At 34.0% G+C, this 23,112-nt stretch overlaps 1 pseudogene; it reads right to left on the bottom strand.

The window, feature by feature from the left end:
- Positions 1 to 19,935: 19,935 nt before the first annotated feature.
- Positions 19,936 to 20,538, bottom strand: LOC110197665 (cofilin-2 pseudogene; annotated as a pseudogene).
- Positions 20,539 to 23,112: the final 2,574 nt, after the last annotated feature.

The following is a 23,112-nucleotide window of genomic DNA, read 5'->3' as shown; positions in this document are numbered from 1 at the left end:
TATAAGAGTGTTTAGATTTATGGCAATGGAAGGATAAGGGAGGGATCATTGGAGGGGGGTAGGTTTAGCAATAGGTGGGAAAGGTAGCGGGTAAAAGTAAAATAGAGGAGGCAGGAGGGATAAGAAATGAGATACACAGAAAACAAAAATAAATATTAAGAGTAGAATCTATTAGGGAAAGTAAATGTTTATATATGTATGTATGTATGTATGTATATGTGTGTGTGATAAATATATTCACACTTAATTGTAGCCTCACCTGATGGGGAAGGGTGAAAAAGAACAAAATAAAAAGTGTGCAGCAGAGAACAAAAGAAAACCTATAAGGAGGCAAAGATGTACAACTGTCAACCCAATGCATAATATTTATTATATAGGCTTTCCTGAAATGGAAATATATTATTACATCTTTTGAATCCTTTCTTATACTCAGCTGTGCTCATGGCATTTTTCTTTTCTTTTTTATATATAAGTTTTAATAATTAAGTTTATAATTTTCCATTAGTCATTTAAGTGTTAGTATTTAAGTCTAAAATAAAAAGAAAAAAGAAAGGGAAGGGAAAGGAAGGGAAAGGAAAGGAAAGGAAAGGAAAGGAAAGGAAAGGAAAGGAAAGGAAAGGAAAGGAAAGGAAAGGAAAGGAAAGGAAAGGAAAGGAAAGGAAAGGAAAGGAAAGAAAGGAAAGGAAAGGAAAGAAAGGAAGGAAAGAAGGAAAGAAAAGAAAAGAAAGAAAAGAAAAGAAAAGAAAAGAAAAGAAAAGAAAAGAAAAGAAAAGAAAAGAAAAGAAAAGAAGTCTTTGAAAAGCAGAATAGGCCAAATGGGAAAAGAGGTAAAAATAAAAGCTCCTGGAGAAAATAATTCCTTGAAAATTAGAATTAGGCAAGTGGAAGCTAATGACTCTATGAGACATCAAGAAACAGTCAAAGGCAAAAGAATGGGGTAAAATAGGATAAAATGAGAAATATATCATATATTTGACATCAAATTTGATATATCATATATATCAAAAAACCAGATGATCTTGAAAATTGATCAAGGATAAATAATTTAAGAATTATTGGATTACTTAAACACCATGCACAAAAAAGTAGCCTATACATCATGTTTAAAGAAATTGTAAAGAAAAACTGCCCCAATATCCTAGAATCAGAGGGTTAAAATAAGAATTAAAATAATCTGCTGATAATTTCTTTCTTTGACCCAGTCATTATTTAGGAGTACATTGTTAAGCTAATCATATTCATGTGTCACCAGAGAACACTGAAGGCAATGATTACTTAATCCCTTTTTTAATTTTTTTAACTTCAAAGGAAAAAGAAAAACTCAATGGAACAATGATAACAAAAAGAAAAAAAGAAAAAGACTACCTACTTGAAAATAGTAATCAAATTCACAAACTGGAAACCACAATTTTCAAGTTTAGTCTTTTAAAAATTTTTTTTCATTTTTCCCATACAATATGATTGACTAAAATGTATTTTTTTGAAGTTTAAAACAGTTTTTTTCTTTTCTTAAATGTTAATAGTTTTATCATGTCAAAAGTTTTGATATTCAAATGATTATTATACAATTTCATAAGCAACTCAAATTTTTAAAGTCTTACATTAAAGGAGCTTAATTAATACTTTCATATGAAAAACTCAGTTGTCAAGAAATACACCAGTATTTAACTTTAATAATTCAAGTAAAGCCAAAAGGATATCTCATCAAATCAACCAGTGATCATGTATCCAGTACTTATTATATGCTAGCCACTATTCAGGGCCCTGGGAATACAAAGACACAAATAATAAAATATGTCTAGTCTACAAGGAGATTACATCCTATGAAGGGAAAACATGTGAATACATGCAAAGTAAAATTCAAAATGCAGAAACAGAATAAAAGCTAATTTCAGTGGGGAAGTCATGAGCGACTGGTGAGATCAGGGAAGGTCTTATGTAGAGCCAGCACTTAAGCAGAGTTTTCAAGGAAGTTAGGATTTCTAGAAGGTAGAGATAAGGAAAGAATGCATTGCAATCACTGGGCAAAGCCTATGTCAAGGCATAGAATATCTTACGTGAAGAACAGTAAGTCAGTTAGACTTGAATATAGAGTGTGCAAAGGGCACCAACGTAAAATAAATCTAGAAACTTAGGTTGGTGCCAGGTTATAAAATTATTGAAATTACCATCTCCCTTAGTGTAAAATACATAATAACGATCTATTTGCATAATTCTTTGTGGAATGGAGGATTCTGTAAGGTTTTGTTTTGTTTTAAGTATGCCATTGAAGGTCATGATCTTGATGATCCTAGTAAGTGGTAGATAACTTGATTAAGGTGTCCGGTGAAAGATAACGTATATTATTTAAAGGAAAGTTTTTTTCTAATAAATTAAAGCCAGGGTGATGAATTTCTCTACTAAAAACAGTTCTTGCACACCATTGTTATGCGTCATAGAGAGAGGACCTTGAAATTGGAATGAGGATCTAGGTTCTGATACTAGCTTTGTTGCATACCAGCTATGTGATTTTGAACAAAGCATTTAATTTCTCTGGGCCTCATTTTCCTCTTTTGTGAAATTAGGGGATTGTATGAGATGACCTTCAATTTGTCTACCAGGTCTAAATCTCTGATGCTGTAGTCATAGAGACATTACAGTCTCCACTGGTAGAGGAACTCCTCATACTTATACAAATCTAGGTCCTGGAAGTACTGAATATTAGAGAAATTAGTGTCATTCAATCTGTAGCTTTATGTCATCAAGACAATTATTTCTAAATAGATACGCTGTACTAATAGTTATATCAACAATGCTCCCTATGAACTAATACTGCTGTTTTCCTGTCAGAACCTTAATTATGTGAGGTATGACTATAAAATTGCTTCAGTCTAGAAAAAAAAAATTAAAAATCTGTCTGTCTAGACCTTAGTCATGCATCTTCTTCATGCCTGGTAGCAGACAACTTGGTATACTAGAAAGAACAATGGTACTGGAGCCAGAGAACTGGGTTCAAATCCTGACTCTAATACTTACTGCCCATTTAACCCCAGATGAAGAACTTCCCCTTCCCTGGGTCTCCTTTTTCTTTTCTATAAAATACACCCTAAAGTTCCTTCCAACTCATCTATGTGGTGACACCCTCCTTTATGTCCCACGTCTCATGGAACTCTATACATATAACATTTCCTCCAATGTGTGTTAACTCATTTGTTACTGTAAAGACATCATGAATTCAGAGTATGGATATTTAAATTAATTTTAGTAGATAATGTAAATGCTGTGATTCTTGACTTTTCTTTCTACTTTCTGACACATCACTATAACCAGTGCTTCTGCCAAGAAAGGAATCAATCCATTCACCCCATGTAAGGACAATCTGAAACTCTACAAAAATCAATTTAGTCTAATCTGGGACATTTAAGAAGATGCAGTATACAATACCCCAGTGGAATTGTGATAGAGGAGAGAGGGAGGGAGTACAGTTCATAGAACTCTGTGATTGGGCTCCAGAAGACCTGAGTGAAACTCTGAATCAGATACTTATTAGCTGTGTGACAATAGGCAAGTCACATAACCATTGTCTGACTCAGTTTCCTCATCTGTAAAATGTTTATAATTCATAACTTTGCTACAATGGGTCAATCTCATGTGTTTGAGGGTGGGGAGGGAGTCTTCATTGCCTATTTTTAATCTAAGTGAAACATGAAGACTTCCCATCATTTATCCCCTGTTCTCTTGTGACTAGCCCATCTACTTTTTTGTTCATATATTTCTTTGATGACATCTATTAAAGTACTTCTCTGACATAATGTTTCATTTTTAATGTGTTGCAGCAAGCTAATATTTAGCAATTTAGATATCATCACTCTATTATATCGCTGCAGTCTAGCCCTGAGTAATGAACAACCCTCTGATTATTTAAGTGGTTCTTCATTGTTTTAAAACAATATTTCACAATTCTATCTTTATCAGTCCCAAATGTGCTGTGTTAATTTTAATCCAAAATATTTTACTCATTTTCTACTTATTTTACTGAGATATTCATTTATATCATTTCATCATCAATTTTATTGTTCTCATACAGAAATGTTTGTTTTCAGATGCTACTATTCCACTAAAGCTATTAGTTGCTGAATTTTTGGAATATTTTAAGTAAACCATCGTATCATCAGCAAAAAGGGATTTTTCTCCTCTTTGTGTATGTTTATACCATACATATACACACATATGTATATATTTATTCTTCTCTTATTCAAACAATCAACCAATTTATTAAGTGCTTACTGTTTGCTGGGTGGTGCTAGAATTAATTTGACAGAAATGAAGCATTACCTGTTCTCAAGGAGTTTTCACTCAATAGTAGGAGACAATATGTAATGAATACAAAATTAAGTCAAGATAGTAATTTTGGGGACAAAAAAGACCAGTAGCAGGGAAATTTGGATCAGATTTTTGCAGAAAATAGCATTTGAACTGACATTTGAAGGATACTAATGGATTCCAAAAAATTCATAATGACGAGGGAGTTCAGGTATCTTAACAGCTTGTACACAGGCAAAGAAATGGGCAATGGGATATTACGTACGAGGAATAGCGAAAGGTAATTTTAGCTAGGATATGGCATGTGAAGGCAAGTAACAAAATAAAAGTTATGAGGAGATGGGCTGAAGTCAGCCTATGAAATGTTTTAAAAGAAACTTCAAATGCCAAACTTTTAAATGACATTTTCTTCTTGGCCCTGTACCTGACTTTCTCGATGTCAAAACCATGCCTTCTCTACTATTGGCTCATCTTGGGGCCTCCTTGCCCTAGAACAGCCTACAATTCCTGCTTCCTGCTTACCTGGAACATTCCTCCACAAGTCCTAACCCCCTTCTTCTATTGGTGAGTTTCTTCAGGAACATCCATTTGGTGGAAGAGCTAAAGCTGACCTACTTTTATTCTCCTTCTAGCTTTCTCCCTAATTTTCTGGAGTTCAAAACCATGCCCTACCTCAACTGCTGGATCCTCCTAAAACTTACCTTAGTGCCTAAGGTCTCCTTGCCCTGGAACAGCATACAGTGCTTTCAGCCTGTCCACCCTGGAATATTCCTCTGTGAATCTTTCCCCATTCTCCTAATAGTGAGTACTCCTTGAAGCCTTCATTTTTTGTCAGGGTCTGTACTAATCTACCTTCATTTTCCTCCTGGTCTTGTTCTTGACTTTCTTGACTTCAAAGCCACTCCCTCTTCCTCCTCTTCCTTCATTCTCATTTTCTAGCTCCTATTTATGTATTATTTTCCTTCATGAGTATCAAAATTCCTTGAGAGCAGGGAAGTCTTTTTTTTTTGGTTATATTTGTATCTTCAGTCCTTATTTAACATAGTGCCTAACATAGAGTAAGCACTTAATAAATACTTATTTCCTTCTGTCCTTCCTTCCTTCCTTCCTTCCAATCAGCTTATCCATATTATGAAGGTAATAGAGAACAAATGTAATCTATCATATTAGAAAACACATGGGTAAACTTATGCTTTAGGAAAATTACTTTGCTTTTTGAATTTTTTTCAATTTTTATTTAAAGTTTTAAGTTTCAATTCATTCTCCCTGATATGTAAGCAATCAGATATAGGTTACATATGTTTAATTATGCAAAACATTTCCATATTAGTCATTTTGTAGAAGATTCTAAGAAAAAAATGAAAGTGAAAAATTGCATGCATCAGTCCATATTAAATTAATATCAGTTCTTTCTCTACAGGCAGATAGTGTACGTCAACATTAGTCCTTTGGAATTGTCTTGGATCATCATACTGCTGAGAATAGCTAAGTCATTCACAGTTCTTCAATGAACAATATTGTTGTTATTGTGTACAATGTTCTGTTGGTTCTGTCCACTTTACTATGTATAAGTTCATGTATGTCTTTCTAGGTTTTTCTGAAATCATCCTCCTTGTCCAGCACAATAATATTCCATTACAATCATATACTACAGCTTATTTAGCCATTCTTCAGTTGATGAACATCACTTTGATTTCCACTTCTTAGCCACCACAAAAAGAGCTGCTAAAAATATTTTTGTATAAATAGGTCCTTTTCTTTTTTCCTTTTTTGAATGTCTTTGGGATACAGACCTAGCAGTGGTTTTGCTAGATCAAAGGCTATGCACAGTTCTATAGCCCTTTAGGCACAGTTCCAAATTGCTCTCCAGAATGGTTGGATCAATTCACAACTCCACTAAGTGCATTAGTGTCCTAGTTTTCCCACATTCTCTCTAACATCCAACATTTTCCTTTTTTTTTTACCATATTAGCCACACTCTGATAGGTATGAGATGGGACCTCACAGTTGTTTTAATTTACATTTCTCTGATTAAATGATTTAGAGACTTTCTTTATATACCTGTAGATAGCTTTGATTTTTTCATCTGAAAAATTCCTGTTCATATCTTTTGACCATTTATCAATTGGGGAATGACTTGTACTTTGATACACTTGACTCAGTTCTCTACATATTTGAGAAATGAGGCCTTTATCAGAGATACTTGTTGCAAAACATTTCCACAGTTTTCTGTTTTCCTTCTAATTTTGGTTGCATTGGTTTTGTTTGTGCAAAACCTTCTTTTGTTAAATTTATATAATCAAAATTTTCTGTTTTTTTGTAATGCTGTCTATATATTCTTTGTTCCTAAATTCTTCGTTCCTAAATTCTTCCCTTATCCATATTTTTTTGGGGGGCTAGGCAATGGGGTTAAGTGACTTGCCCAGGGTCACATACCTAGTAAGTGTTATGTGTCTAAGGCTGGATTTGAACTCAGGTCCTCCTGAATCCAGGGCTGGTGCTCTATGCAGTACACCACCTAGCTGCCCTCCCCCTTATCCACAAATCTAACAGATTAACTATTCCATGCTCTCTTAATTTGCTTATGGTGTCACCCTTTATGTATAAATCATGTACCTGGTTTGACCTTATCTTGGTATATGGTGTGAGATGTCTATACTTAGTTTCTGACATACGGTTTTCCAGTTTCCCAGTAGTTTTTTTGTCAAATAATCAGTTTTTGTTCCAAAAGCTTAGATCTCTGGGTTTATCTTATACTACATTATAATAATCATCAATATAAAGTAATTTATATCTATCTATTCTAATGACACACTACTTTATTTCTTAGCTACTATCAGATTGTTTTGATAAATTATTGCCTTATAATACAGTTTGAAATCTGGCATAGCTAGACCACTTTCACATTTTTTTTTCATATCCTTGATATCCTTGAGTTTTTCTTCTTCTAGATGAATTTTATCATTTTTTTTCTAGCTATGTAAAATAATTTTAATTGATTGGCATAGTACTGAATAAATTGATAAAGTTAGGTACAATTGTCATTTTTTATTATATTGACTCAGCCTCCCTTAAAGAGTAATTAATATTTTCCCAATTGTTACCTCTAACTTTATTTGTGTGAAAAGTGCTTTATGGTTGTGTTCATATGGTTCCTAGCTTTGTTTTGGCAGGTAGACTCCCAAGAATTTTATATTATCTATGGTTATTTTAAATGGAATTTCTCTTTCTGTCTCTTGCTGCTGGGCTTTGTTAGTAATATATAGACATGCTGATGATTTATGTGGTTTTATTGTATATCCTGAACCTTTGCTAAAGTTGTTAATAATTTTAAGAATTTCTTTTAGTTGATTTTTTAAATGTAACATATCATCTACAAAGAGTGGTGTTTTTGTTTCCTTATTGTCCTCTTTAATTTATTTTTCTTCTCTTATTGCAATAGGTAACATTTTTGATATAATATTAAATAACAGAGGTAGTAATGGCCATTCTTGCTTCACCCATGATTGTATTGGGAAGGCTTCTAGATTACTCCCATTATAGATAATGCTTACTGATGGTTTTAGATGAATAGTACTTATCATTTTAAGGTAAGCTGCATTGACTCCTATGCTTTCTAGAGTTTTTTTTTTATTTTTTTAAACAGGAATAGGTACTGTATTTTGTCAAATATTTTTTTTTCTTCTTCTACTGAGATAATCACATGATTTCTGCTAGTTTTGTTATTGACATGGTCAATTATGCTGTTGGTTTTCCTGATGGTGAACCAGCCTTGAATTCTTGGTATAAACCCTACCTGGTCATATCCTTGTGATATATTGCTGCAATCACTTTGCTAGTATTTTATTTAAGAATTTTGCATCAATATTCATTGGGGAAAATGGTCTATAATTTTATTTCTCTGATTTTGGCTTTTCCTGGTTTGGGAATCAGCACTTCATTGTGTCATAAAAGGAATTTGGTAAGACTGCTTCTTTGCCTATTTTTTTTAAAATAGTTTATATAGTATTGGGATTAATTGTTCTTTAAACATTTTGATAATAATCACTTGTGAATCTATCTGGCGATTTTTTTCTCAGAAAGTTCATTGATGGCTTATTCAACTTATTATTTCTAAGACTGGGTTATTAAAGTATTTTGGTTTTTATTCTGCTTATCTGGGTAATTTATATATTTTTGTAAACATTCATTTCATTTAGATTGTCAAACTAATTCATGTGTAATTTTGCAAAATACCTCTTAACAATTGTCTTAATTTCCTCTTCAATCATGGTAAGTTCACCCCTTTCATTTTTGATACTAGTAATTTGGTTTTCTTTCTTTTTATAATCAAATTAACCAATGTTTTTTCTCTTTTTTTTCATAAAACCAGCTTCTAGTTTTATTTATTAGTTCAATGGTTTTCTTACTTTCAATTGTATTAATCTCTCCTTTGATTTTCAGGATTTCTAATTTGTCATTTAATTAGAGATTTTTAATTTGTTCTTTTCTAGTTTTTTTCCAGTTGCATGCCTAATTCATTAATCTGCTTTTCTCTATTTTATTTATGTAAGCAATTAGAGATAAAAAAAAATCCCCTCTAAGTATCACTTTGGCTGTATCCCATAAATTTTGTTATGTTGTCTCATTGTTGCTATTTTCTTTAATGAAATTATCCCTTGTTTCTGTAATTTGTTTTTAACTCACTTTTTTAAAGGATTAGATTATTTAATTTCCAACTTTTAAAAATCTCTTTCCATTGTCTATTATTAAATTTAATTTATATTGCATTAAGAAAAGTTACTTTGGCAGCTATTTGAAATATTGATTAGAGAAAAGAGAGACAAGTCAAATAGACAAATTTAGAGGTTATTTCAACAATAACAGGCAAGATGTGATGAAGATGCAAAATAGGGCATTGACTTTGTGAGTAGAGAAGAAAAGCATGAAATCTGACAATTTGACAATTGTTTTTGTATGTATGGTGAGATAAACTCCAAAGCTCCAACCTTATTATTCATCAATCTATTTCCTACCCTCAGTAGTTCACACAAATTGTCCTATCTTCACAGATAATAATTCCATTTCTTTCTGCTGTTTCCTTGTTTCTTTTTTTTGAGAAAAAGTGATATTTATTTGTTAACTTTCATATTTTAATGGACTTTTAAGTTCATAACTACAGTCTCTATTTTCTTGATGTATGATTTCAGAGATACATTTTTTTCCTTTGAGAATTGCTTTAGCTTCATCCCATGACTTTTAGTTTTTTGTTTCATAATTATTATTCTCTTTCAAATATTTGTTCTTTCTATGATTTTACACAACCCAATTTTTATAAAGAACATTATCATTCAATCACCACTTTTTTGCTCGTATTCTCCGTACTCATAATTTCTTTATTTTGTTGTTGTTTGTAAACATTTGTTTAGCCACAAAGTCCTGGGCTCAAGTTCTGACTTTGACAGAAATGCTAATGGCAATACTGAGTAAATCACTTAACCTCTCAGTTCTCTAAGCATCTCTCTTAGACTTAAATTCTAGTTAAAGTGCTAATGGGAATTGGCTGAAGAAGGTTCTTCATGTGGGACTTCTTTATATCAATGAAATTATAGATCATTCCTTACACCTACTCCTTTTTTCAGTATATGGTTATATACATACAAGATGTCTGCCTTGTCTCCAAAAGTATATAACATCCTTCAGGGCACAGATTGTTTCATTTTTTGTTTCATATCTTTGGCTGGTAGCATCAGTGATTACTATACATTAATAAATGTTTGCTTATTTATTGACTGATTTAGGTAGAACTGACAATCTGTAGGCAGTTAATTTGGCATGCCAGAGTACAGAGTAAAGAAAGCTTTCTATTTTCCTGCCTGGGTGATTGGAAGGATAGTGGTAGCCTCTAATGAAATTGGTTGTAGGAGAAGTAAGATTAAGAGAAAGGTGAAGAGTTGTGTTTCAGACATGTTGAATTTGAAATATGTAAACAGCAACCAGCATGAATTGTCTAACAATCAGGTGACAATGTAAGGCTATAGTAAAGAGGAGACATGAGGGTTTGATATATAGATTTTGGAGTCATATGCATAGAAATTATAATTGAATCCATGGTGGGTGAAGAATCACTGAAAGCATATAAAGAAGGAATTGTAGAGTTCCCATTTTGGAGCTTTAGGTGAAATACACCATTAATGGGCAAGAGACAGATAATGAACAAGGTAAGGAGACTGACAAAGAGTAGTCAAAAAGGGTGAAGGAAAACTGAAAGAGAGAAGCAGAGGAGAGAATCTTCAAAAAGAGTGGGTAGGTAACAGTGTTCAAAGGTTTAGAAAGGAGATTGAGTTAAATGAACAAAAGAATGCAACTTCATTTAGCAGATATTAAATCATCAGCAACCTTCGTGAAATAAGTATCAATGCAGTGATGAGGTCAGACGTCAAGTATTATGTGCCATCCTTGAGTAGGAAGTGAGTAAATGGAGGCAACAAATATTATTGTTCTTTTCTCTAGTTTGACTCTGAAAAGCACAAGAAATATAAGATTTTTCATATAAGATATAACTTTAGAGTGACAGAGCTAAGGAAAAGGGTTTCATTTATTTATTTGTTTGTTTATTTGTTTACTTTTTGGTTATTAGTTTTTCTTGATGTTGTGTTAGTACTGGGAAGCAAATGAGTGTCTAAAGAAAAGAATGAATATGGAGGGTAAGGGAAAGACAACTGAAGGACCAAATCTCTGGAGGAGATAGAAAGGTATGGTATTAGGGAACCAATAGACCCGAGTGGAGTTAACTTTGATATGGGAACGATGATCCTCTTTCTCAGAGAGTAAATCAAAGGAAAGTATAATGGGAGATGATATAAAGACATTTTGAGTTATGGAGTAAGGAATGATGGGGTCTCTTATTTTTCAACAAATTAGAATATGAAGACTTCTTCTGGAGAGAGGGGAGCAGAGCTGGTATAGTGTACTTAGGCAGGGTCATAGAAGACAGAGGATAGGCACTACGGAGAGTGTGTAGAAAACTGATCAGAAAAGAATAACAGGATTGTCATGCAGTGCTGAGAGTCCAAATTGTTATTTAGTAATATAAGTGTTTAATGAATCCAGTTGTCAAAGTTGCCTGATTCTCTCCAGCATATTCAACACAAGGCAAGTAACAGCTAAGAAGGCTAATGATAGGAGAAAGCCATTGTTGGGCAATGGTAGTGAGTGAATGATGAAATGATAAAAGGCAAGGGATTCAAATACAGAGGAGAGTGTATAGTTGATTGTCTATAGCTCATCATTGCATATGACATAATAGATGTCATTAATAGTTTTATGGTTTTTTAAATATTTATACCTCCTACTCTGGCAGGGACAGAGACATCAATGCAATAAGGGGTTTCTGAGGCACACATTTTTTCATATAAGGGGGGAAAAAGAAATAATTCTATAACAGCTACAATGTGCCAAGCATTGTTCTAAGCTCTGTTTGCTTTTTAACAAACATTAATACATGGTTGGTGGAGTTGTGAAATGATCCAATCATTTTGGAGAACAATTGGGAACTATGCCCAAAGGGATACAAAAATGTGCATACCCTTTGATCCAGCAATAGCACTTCTAGGGCTGTATCCCAAAGAGATCAAACAAATGGGAAAAGGACCCACATGTACAAAAATATACATAGCAGCTCTTTTTTGTGGTGGCAAAGAATTGGAAATTGAGAGGATGCCATCAATTGGGGAATGGCTGAGCAAGTTGTGGTATATGAATGTAATGGAATACTATTGTGCTATAAGAAATGATGAACAGGCTGACTTCAGAAAAACCTGGAAAGACTTATTTGGTCTGATGCTCAGTGAAGTGAACAGAACCAAGAGGACTTTATACACAATAACAGCCACGTTATGCAATGACTAATATTGGTAAACTGAACCCTTCTCAGCATTGCAAGGATCTAAGACATCTCCAGAGGCCTCGGGATGGAAAATGCTGTCCACATCCAAAGAAAGAACTATGGAAGTCGAATTGCTATCACTTATTTTTACCTTCTGTTGAGTTTTGTTTCGTCTTTCTGATGGTTCCTCCTGTTGGTTTTAATTTTTACTTACAACTTCACTAATGGGAAAATATGTTTCATGGGTATGTAAATGTAAAGGCTATATCAGATTGTGTGCCATCTTGGGGAGGTGGGGGGAAGGGGGAGAAAAGTTTTCAACTCAAAAGCATATGGAACTGATTGTTGAATAATCAAAATAAATTAATAAAATTTAAAAATATATTCCCCAGAAAAAAAAAATTCTTATTTGGTCTTTACAACAGCTCAGTGAGATAGGTGCTATTATTCTCTTCATTTGACATGTGAGGAAACTGAGGCAAACAGTTTAAGTAACTTGTTTAGGTGCACACATCCAATAAATGTCTGAAGAAATTTAAATTCAGCTTTCCTGACTCCAGGTCCAGGGCATCTGCTGCCTACCAGCTGCTTCTATAAGTACCTAGAAATATTACTTACATTATCTATGCAAAAGAGAATCTTAATGATAGATTTCACAAGTAGTAGCCAACTCTAAGTAGAGGATTGACAACAGGATAATCTACAGTGTTTTCAATGACAAGAAAACATAATTTTTTTAGTCAATGGTTTTAGGAGTGTCAGGGAAGGACATTATAATGATGTATAAACATATACTAGGACATATAAACATACACATATACACACATACATATATGTGTGTATATGTATGTATCCACGTGTACACACACAAATATATTCACTGACAGACAATTAGCAGACTTTCAATTACTGATTTGTTTTTGTTTTTGTTTTTTCCAGAAACAGAGGGAGAAGAAGAAGAAACTCATTTTCATATAACCTATTACACCTTGGACAGAGACTTGATTCCATGAGTCAATTTAATTGTTCACCAGACTCATTACAACTAAAATGATTTGTACTTATATAAATGCCTTCTGTTAAAATGACACATGTACACATATAACTATATGCATATATGTATATAATGAATGATATATGTGCATATATTATATGCATATATATGTGCATATGTACACATGAGTATATGTATGTACACGCATCCACATTGTATGTGCACATGCAAATAATTTTGTTAGATAATTACTTTCATAGGGCAATAAGATATCTTATTGAAAAGTGATAAATACCCTTGGCCTAAAAAAACATAAAACGTAACTGGCTTTTTATATGCTGACATTTATATTGAAATCGATCATTTGGTGTGAAAATATAATTTTGTGCACACAGTATCCTGAAGGATGTGGAATGTTTAAGGTATTGTTGAAGATATCTATCTTCTAGTCCCCCTTGAAGTGCTTCCCAAATCTAGGGTGGGGTCAGATTCCAGAATTCTTCATATTAAGAAGTTTGGATAGTCAAATATTGTGCCCTAATTTCTGAAATAGTTAGATTTTTTATGAACAACCACATTTAAAAATTTTTCATAGTAAGTTACAGCAATGTAGTGTAGCCCATCTACCTATCCATGGAACATAGGATTCAGGACAAAAAGGCACCCTCAGGTTGGCTCCAAACACTTTTATATTCATGCTATGAAGGGGCTCTGTTTTTCCCCAACACCAGGCAAGAAGTCACCTGAGTTTTTGACAAATAAAAATTCTGGGCAGGTTTTATAATTTTTTGGTCCTTCAAAATTGCATTTTTAGTTCATATAATGTTTTTAATTCCTCTAATGGTTGCTCTCTTGAGGTACATAGCCAGCTAACAAATATTTATAACAAAAGGATGTCTCATATCACTTTTGACATTGACTTACAAATGCAATCACCCAGACTCTTTTGTAAGAATGAAAGACATTGCTTAGAATGAGAGTCTGACCAGACAAGGGTATGAAGCATTGTGTCTGATTCTAATTTATTTTATATGAATACTACTTTAAGAGATTAGATTTTTGCAAGTATTCTGAAGCATTGAAGAATATATCTTTTTAACACAACTTATTGTTATTATTGTGAGTCATCTGAACACTTAAACTGACTTTTTGCCTCTTGTCTCTCTCCAAGGTGAAATAGATTAACTGAAATGAGTAAAGCGTTTTGTTCCCTTCCTCCTATTTCTGTAGAAAAATAAGAGATACACGTTTTCTCATTGGCTCTCAGTGAACTGAGATAATCTTGAGCTTTAAATCTTCTTAGCATTGTATATCTAAGCCTAGAAGGGACTGTTGATGTCATCCAATCTTACCCTTTCCTTTTACAGATGAGAAAGCTGAAGATCAGAGGAGTCAAATAATTTCTTCAGTTCCATAGGTGGGAGAACTGGGATTCAAACTCAGGTCCCATGACAAGTTCAATGTTATCTCCACTACGCTGTGGTGCTTCTCAATCAATAGATAATACTGAAGAGAATAAAACATTTGGAAATTCTTAGACCTTGGATAAATGACAGACATTTATCTATGTATGAGAGGGGTTGAACCCAACTTAGGCTTGTTTCTTTTATGAGGTAAGAATAAAATCTGAGTTGTTCACCTTGGTGAATAAAAGTCTGTGTGTCTACCTAAGTGTGACAGGAAGTCTGTTTGGATTGCTACAAGATTGGTCATGCAATCTTTTGCCTTTTGCATTAATTTGAATCAGATATTTCATCCCTTTCACCTGAGAAAGAACAACTTTGGGAATTAGGAGTCCTTGTCCTAGCCTTCTTCCCTACCCCTTTCTCTACCCTGGTTTGGAAGAGGATTTTCTGATCTCTGAAGGGTCTGGAGAATTTCAAACCTCCCATGTTCTCAATGGTGTTCCAAGAATATCTGGAATAGTGGGTAATAGTATTTGAACCAGAGCTAATCACAGACTGAAAGCGATTTCAAGGTTCTATACAGAGCCCAGAAAAAGAACTATCCCAAACCCAAGCACAACATGTTGAGGGCTCCAGCAAAGAGACTTCAAAGAAATGTCAGTAACCTCATTTTTCACATGTACTATCTAAATTAGAAGTGTCAAACATGTTGCTCCTGCCTAAACCACCCTTGTGTATGGTTTAGTGGCATTTCTATTTAATATCTATGTTATCTTTTTATTAGCTATTATGTTAAGATATAGATTATCTATTTATTTCTGTTCAAGTTTGACACCACAGCTCTAAAGGTTGAGCCCACTTCCCTTGGACTCCGCAAATAGTTGTGAAACACTATATCACTGAATTTTTGAGAGACATTGTTATATCAACTATACCAATACATTAAATAGTCATTTCTAAAAGCTAATCAAGTCAGGCTAATTAATTGATATTAACTAATTAGATTTAGGAAAACACCCTGGTGATGTTCATGATCTATACAGTACTAGATAATTACCCTTCACCATCAATGCTATTTCTAGAACCTGAACATAGACATAATATCTGCCTCTTGGAACCTGACCTTCCATGTAAGTGGGGATTGGCAGAACCCAACATTTGCTTTTACTATATTTGCATAAGGAAAAACAACAAAGAATGTTCACTTAGTAAGTGAGTGTGGGCAACTTGCCAGTGACACAATTATGAAACTTCCTCTCTGAATGCTGAGGAAGAATAAGGAAAAAGTAACTCCTGGTTGGGAATTAGAAGTAAGAATGATAATTTCTAAAGACATCTCCAAAAGGGATACTCTATTACCTTTAAGCCTCAGAGACAGCAAACATGATGTTTTTGCTGTTTGCCAGTCCCAGAACTAATCTAGGCTATATGCTAATCCAGTATTTGTTGAATAGATTCCAGAAGATTATTATGGAAGTAATAATCCTCCAGCAGCCTCCAGTAATCACTGAGTGATAAGGTTCCAACTAGCACTTCCAAAATGTCTTTCTGTCAGTGCATTTTTTTAAAATGAAGTCCAACTGTTTCTTGTAGATTCTGTCCCTTTCGAAGTCTTACAAATTTTAACTTGGAATTTTATTATAGGAAGAGAAGTAAATTGTTGACAGGTTATCTATAATTTTATTCCACCTTGAGTGATTTGAATTTCTAATCTGAGCTAATGTTCAGCAACTTACTGCAAAGGTACAGTGGCCTACAGAAAAGATAGAATTACAATACTAGGGTCAGTATACAATCACTTCATAAATTCTTTTGAAAATTAGCACAATGAATATAATAATAACACGTTGTTACATTTTCTTTTTTACTCTGTCATATTCTTATATCACATATGCTATGATACATGAATTTTTCATTTATTGTCAGTTGTGATATATTTTAAAAGAATTTGCCTTGTATAGTTGAATACCGTTAAGCCCTGTCCATGATCACTCTCAAGTGAATCAAAGAAGCATTGTGGTTTGTTTGTTTGTTTTATTGTGTATTTTCCAGACTTTTCATTACATTGGTTTATGAAATTCCCATGAGCAAATTCCCACTACCAATGCAGATCAGCATCTGCTCTTCAATTTACATAGTCATAGAGAGTTGTTTGTGAGTACTGAGCAACTGAATGATTTCCCCAGGTTCATACTTCTAGTTTGTGTCAGAGTTGGGACTTGAACTTAGGTATTCCTAACTCCAAAAAAAAGCTCTTTATGATTGATCCACATTGCTCATCAGCAGCATAGTTAATGTTTTACAAAATTGAAAAATAAAATAAAATGAAAGGAATACTAGCCAGAAAAAAACATACACACATAAAAAAAATCATTGTTAGTAAGCACACAATTTAGAAAATCACCATTGATACTTTCTCAGCATTAAAATAGCTTCCTGAAAAGGTTAGGGATATTTACAAGTACCAGAACTCTTTCATCAACTCAAGATACCACAAATCTCTGCAGCTACTCACAAAATTGTATCTGAGTAGTTTGACATAGAGAACACATGTGGTCAGATTCCCCACTTACCTCTCTGGGAGTAATCTCTGTTCTGAAAGGACTAAATTTCTCAATTTTGACAGGTAAAAGTTTCCTTGCTAAAAATAAAGAAACAGAATGAATATAATAATTAAAATGGTTACTCTGTTGACAAGTGAGTGGGCATTTCCCCCAAGAATGAATATTTTCTGGATTCAGGGGGTGGTGGTAGATTCTTTAATATATTTTACTCTTTAAAATTTTATTTTAAAAATAAATACATTACAGTTTATATACATTCTTCAAGATGGCCTTTAAAAATGCACAGCCTTTGCTTTGAAAAAGTCTATGTAAACAATGTTCTTGCCATATGTATTTGTGCAGTTCAACAATAGTCTCTTATTAAAACTATTTCCACATTTTTGACAGAAAGGACCTTTTTTGTTTGTTTTTTCTCAAAATTTAGTCTCTTTTTTGGCTTGTTTCTCCCATGACTCTATCCAGGTTTTATTAATGATTCTCTTCATTTCATCACCTCCGGCTTCATAAATCTTCAAGACATTCATCACTTTCATTGTTAAAGGAGGATTTTTCCCTTCTTGTATTCTTGTTTTTTTCACCTGGGTCAGGTGGTTCCATTTCAATTCTAACTTTTTTTTGCCTAATACAAGAAGTGAGTCATTCTTTATCTTTCTTTGAAAAAATATATTAGTTATATATTTTAACATTCATTTCTTTTGAAAATTAGAGTTCCAAATTTTCTCCTTCCTTTCATCTCCTCTCCACTCATTAAGAAAGCAAGCAATATGATATTAATTGTACAGTTGAAATCAGGTGAAACATATTTCAATATTAGCTGTGTTGCAAAAAAAAAATTGAAAACAAGTATACTTCAATTTGCACTCATATTTCATTTGTTCTTTCTGGAAGTGGATAGCATTTTCCGTCATGAGTTCTTTGGAATTGTCTTGGATCATTATATTGATCAGAGTAGCTAAGTATTTAAAAATTGATCATTGTTATGATATTGCTATTGTTATGCACACTGCTCTCCTGGTTCTGCTACTTCAAACTGCATAAATTAATATGTCTTCCCAGATTTTTCTAAAATCATCCCCTTTGTCATTTCTTATAGCACAATAGCATTCCATCACAATCACATACCAACCATTCTCCAATTAATAGACATTCCCTCAATTTCCATTTCTTTGCCACCACAAAAAGAGCTGCTATAAATATTTTTGTATATATAGATCCTTTTCCTTCTTCTTTGATCTCTTAGAGTACCAACCCAATAGTGGTATTTCTGGGTCAAAGGGTATGCACAAGTTTATAGCCCTTTGGGCATAGTTCCAAATTGTTCTCCTAATGGTTGGACAAATTCACAACTCCACCAACAGTGCATTAGTTTCCCAAATTCTGTACATTCCCTCTAAAATTGTCATTTTCTTTTCTTTCATGTTAGCCATATGATAGGTGTGAGGTGGTACCTCATAATTGTTTTAATTTCATTTCTCTTATTAATAGTTACTTAGAGCACTTTTATATGTCTATATAAAATTTTGATTTCTTCTGAAAACAAGTTGTTCATATGCTTTGATTATTTATTATTTGGGGGGGAGGGAAAGGATTTTTAAAGGTCCTTTCAATCCTATTATTTTATGATGATATTAAAGTATTTGAGTTTGTCTGACATATGTAAGGTACACTATCCTTTTAAGAAAAATAGAGCAGTGTAATTCTGCAAGGGACAGGAAAAAGCAGGTGTGTGTGTGTGTGTGTGTGTGTGTGTGTGTGTGTGTGTGTGAAGTAAAAGATGTTTCTCTACTTTGAAAAACATGAAAGATATCCATATTTTGATAGCTAAAAAGAGTTAAAAAAAACAAACTTTGTTTTAATAATAACTATCCATTGAAAGGCTACTCTCCATCTTCCAACCTGCCTGATTTCAACACTGGGGAACAAGAAGCACCTCCAAAGATTAGTTCTTCACCTCTAATCTCATCTCAAAAGCTCATCTCTTGAATTTAGATTGATACCACCTCTCTCAGCCTCCTTTTTTTCTCTAATAAGTCACAAGTTTTATTGCAAAGTGGACAATTTTGTAGGGGTGGGGAGTTTTTTCTCAAAAACAATGTTCCATCTAAGTCTCTTTCCACACAGAAATTGCCATTATAACATTATTCAAAATATCTTTAGTTCTGTAAAACTCACCTGGTAAATACTTAACTCCTACTCCTGTTGTGTACATTCAATGGAAAATAAAAAGGCATTAACAATTACTTCATTTAGGAAGATATGTAGATAACAGGAATGAACACTGAGGATCTATAGGTACTTCAATAATTTGATGATGTTATGACAACTTAATTGGCATTCCTTTTTGAAGGGTACAACCTTATTACATAAAAGTGCTTTCAATGCATAGTTACACATATTCATAGACACACACATATAGGCGGACACATATGTATGTGTGTACATATGTGCATGCACATATATGTATACACACATACTGCAAAGTCACAATGCGCGTGCTAAAGGCAGATTAGGTGTATGAAGCACAAGGACTTCAGAAACTGCAATCAAGTGCAACTCTAAGGAATACTGAAGGATGTTTAGCATCTGACCAGTGGAAGACACTCAATTAGCTTAATCCTTTGCAGTTTTGTAAGATATTCATATTGACTATTATATTCATATTAGTTCTGCAAGAGAAGCATATAATACAATTTGTTTTGGATAAAATGTTATTTGAAGGCATTCCTCAGGTTCTACATATAACTACCAGGATGAAACAATCTAATGGCAATCACTGGTAGGCTACTTAAATTATTGACTTCTTTACATATTCCAGAAAGGTATGGTAAGGGACAAAAACCTAACACTATTCCAACTGATGGAGCTGCAAAAATGGAAGCTACTTCCAGATGTCACTTTACTGTCATTTTGTAAAGGTCTTCCTTCAAGTAAAACTACTACATAGCCTCCCAATTTCACTCTAAACATTGAGTGATCCTTAATATCACCCAAGCCATTTACTTGCCACTCCTGTTTAATACCTGTAAATTTCTTCTTAATGGCATCTTTAGAACTAGCATAAATCATCTTGTTTTTTAAAAGTGCACATTCAAGAACCCAGAATATAAATAGTCCTTCTTTCTAAGACTCTTTTGTCTCATATGTGGCATCATACAAAGCATATTGTCAATAATTCAGAGGCAACAACTTCAGAAAAGTATGTAGGGGTTCTCGGCAGTATCACTGATGACACACACTAAGATCTGCTTTGCTTCCTGTCCAATTATTTCTTTGTTGTCATCACTTAAGCAGAAGAGAACTGCTTTCTTTCTTTTTTTTGATCTCCTCTTGCGTAGAACATTTCCTTACTTTCCTGTCATCGAAAATTTTGATTACTTCATCATTCATAGTTACTCCAAAAGCCATGGTTCCCAGGATGGTAAAGGATGCAATGGCAAATCCTCATTCAGTGACACTCTCAGCCTCCTCTTTTCTCTGATTGGAGGGCAGGAGGGTAGAGTACCAAACTCTTTTCAATGTCTTCCTTTGGAAAGGTCAGAAATTGGACTTTTTGGCTCACAATACTCTGTATCTGCTGGGCTGCTTTCAAATCCATAGGTCCCCTCTGATATTTCTCCCTTTCTTCCTGCCTCCTTTTCTGTGTTGTCTCACTTCATTAGATGGCAACTAGGTAGCAAACTGGAAGGATTGTCAGGCCTGAAATCAGAAAGACTCATCTTTTTGAGTTCAAATCCAGCCTTAGACATTTACTAGCTGTGTGAACCAGGGCAAGTCACTTAACCCTGTTTGCCTCAGTTCCTCTTCTGTAAAAATAATAAGCTAAACAAAGACAAGGTAAACCCCTCCAGAATCTTTGCCAAGAAAACTCTTAATGGGGTCACAAGCAGTCATAAGTGACTGAAACAAGTGAATGACAACTACCTCCTTATTCAATTGCAAGTTCCTTGAAGGTCAGGGACATTATCATCATCATCATCATCACCATTATCATCATCATTATTATTAACAGTGCCTGGCAAACTATAGTTCCTTAATGAATGTTGAGTGGATTACTGAACTGGAAAGGCTAGGCCAAAATGTTGAGTGCCCCTTGGTAAAACGTCTTCCAAAAGATCAAGAAAATGCACTAAACCAAATAGTAAGGAGGAAATCCAGAAAATTTCATAGTGAGTCATTTGTCCATAAGGACACAGTCAGGGAGGTCTACAGACACTAGAGATGAGGTCTGGCCTGTATCACATGGAAAGAGGCTGTGTGCCATACATCTGAGACCCTTTGGGGCCCTGCAAAAGAGACAGAATTGAATTTAAAAATGTTTTACCCACTTCCCAGTATTGGATCATAGATCCAGAACAGACTCAATAGAAGAACTGAATTTGGAAGTTCTGGCTTGTGTACAGAGAAAGGAAGAAGTTCAACTAAAGCAGTAGCAGTTATGTGGCTCAAACATCAGGACCAGGGCAGGATCTCAGCCCAGAATCTAACTGAGCTAATAGAGGAATAATGAGGGCAGGAATCCCAAACCAAAGTGTGCCCTACAATTCTGTGACTGTGTACCAATAGAGCTTATTAGCTGGGTGATGGGGCAAGGTCCAGTAGCAGTATAGAGACCCAAAACCTAGGTGAGGAACTCACAGAGCTCAGACTAGGGAAGGAACAGTCAGACTTTTCCCTGGAGTGGACCATTATGGGAGCACTATAAGCTTGCAGGAGCCCATGTTATTTCACAGATCCTGAGATAACACAACATTCAATACTACAAGAAAGCATTAACAGGACCAACTGAGACCTCTCATCCAGAACTGCTGCAGAGACCAGGCCTAACATCAAATCCAAAGACAGGGAGTAAGCTGGTAGAATGAGCAAAAAGAAAGAAAAAATACCTGACATAAAGTATTATTGTTGTGTAGAGAAGCTCAAGGCAAAAACCCAGCAGAAGAGAATGACTCTAAAACATTTACAAGAAAAGTTTCAGGAAAAAAATAGGTTGGGCAAAAATCAATTACACTTCCTGGAAGAGATGATATAAGAGCTATAAAAAGAATTAAAAATATATTTATAAATGAAATGTGCACTTGAGAAAAAATAGGAAAAATAAGAAAGAATTTGAAAAGGAATTAACAGCTTGGCATGAGAGATTTAAAACTTTTGCCAAGCAACAAACTCCCTGAAAATAGAATGGACTAAATAGAAGGCAATTACTCCATGAAGCAATATGAAATATAAACACAATGCCAAAAGACTGAAAAATAGATAATAAAATGAAACACAATAAAAACAACTGACCTGAAAAACAAAAGATAAATAGACAATTTAAGAATTATTGGATTACCTAAAAGTCCTGACCACAATTTTCTTTATTTTTTAAAACAATTTATTTCAAGAATTCCTTAAACTTCTAGATCTCTTAGAAACAAAGACAAAGTAAAAATAGAATCCACTGGTCATCTACTGAAAGATACCCCAAAATTAAAAGTCACCAGAAAATACCACAGCCAAAATCTATAGTTCCAGGAAAAGGGGAAAAAAAAAACCACTATACAGAGACAGAAAGAAAGAATTCAAGTACCAAGAAGCCATAGTCAGTATCATACATTATTTAGCAGGCACCACTGTAAAGGAACAGAGAATTTCAAATACAGTATTCCAGAGGGCAAAAGACATAGGCTTACAGCCAAGAGTAACTTACCCAGCAAAAACTGAGTATAATACTTCGAGAGGCAAGGGTGGGGGGTAGATGTGGGAAATGGATTTTTAATGAAATAGAAGGCTTTTGATCAGTCCTGATGAAAAGACCAAAGCTGCAGAGAAATTTTGAAGTTCAAACACAGAAGGGAACAGAAACATAAAAATGTGCACATGAATGAACCATGATAAAGGACTAAACAAGGATAAACTGCTCACATTCAAATATAGGTAAATGAGCTATGGGTCATCCCTTTTGAAACCTATCATCATCAGGGGTCATAGAGAGAGTCC

The sequence above is a fragment of the Phascolarctos cinereus genome, unplaced genomic scaffold (assembly GCF_003287225.1).
Source record: "Phascolarctos cinereus isolate Bilbo 61053 unplaced genomic scaffold, phaCin_HiC Scaffold_5;HRSCAF=322, whole genome shotgun sequence".
NCBI classification, from domain to species: Eukaryota; Metazoa; Chordata; class Mammalia; order Diprotodontia; family Phascolarctidae; genus Phascolarctos; species Phascolarctos cinereus.
The sequence above is the reverse complement of the archived record's forward strand: the minus strand, read 5'-3'. Positions and strand labels throughout refer to the sequence as shown.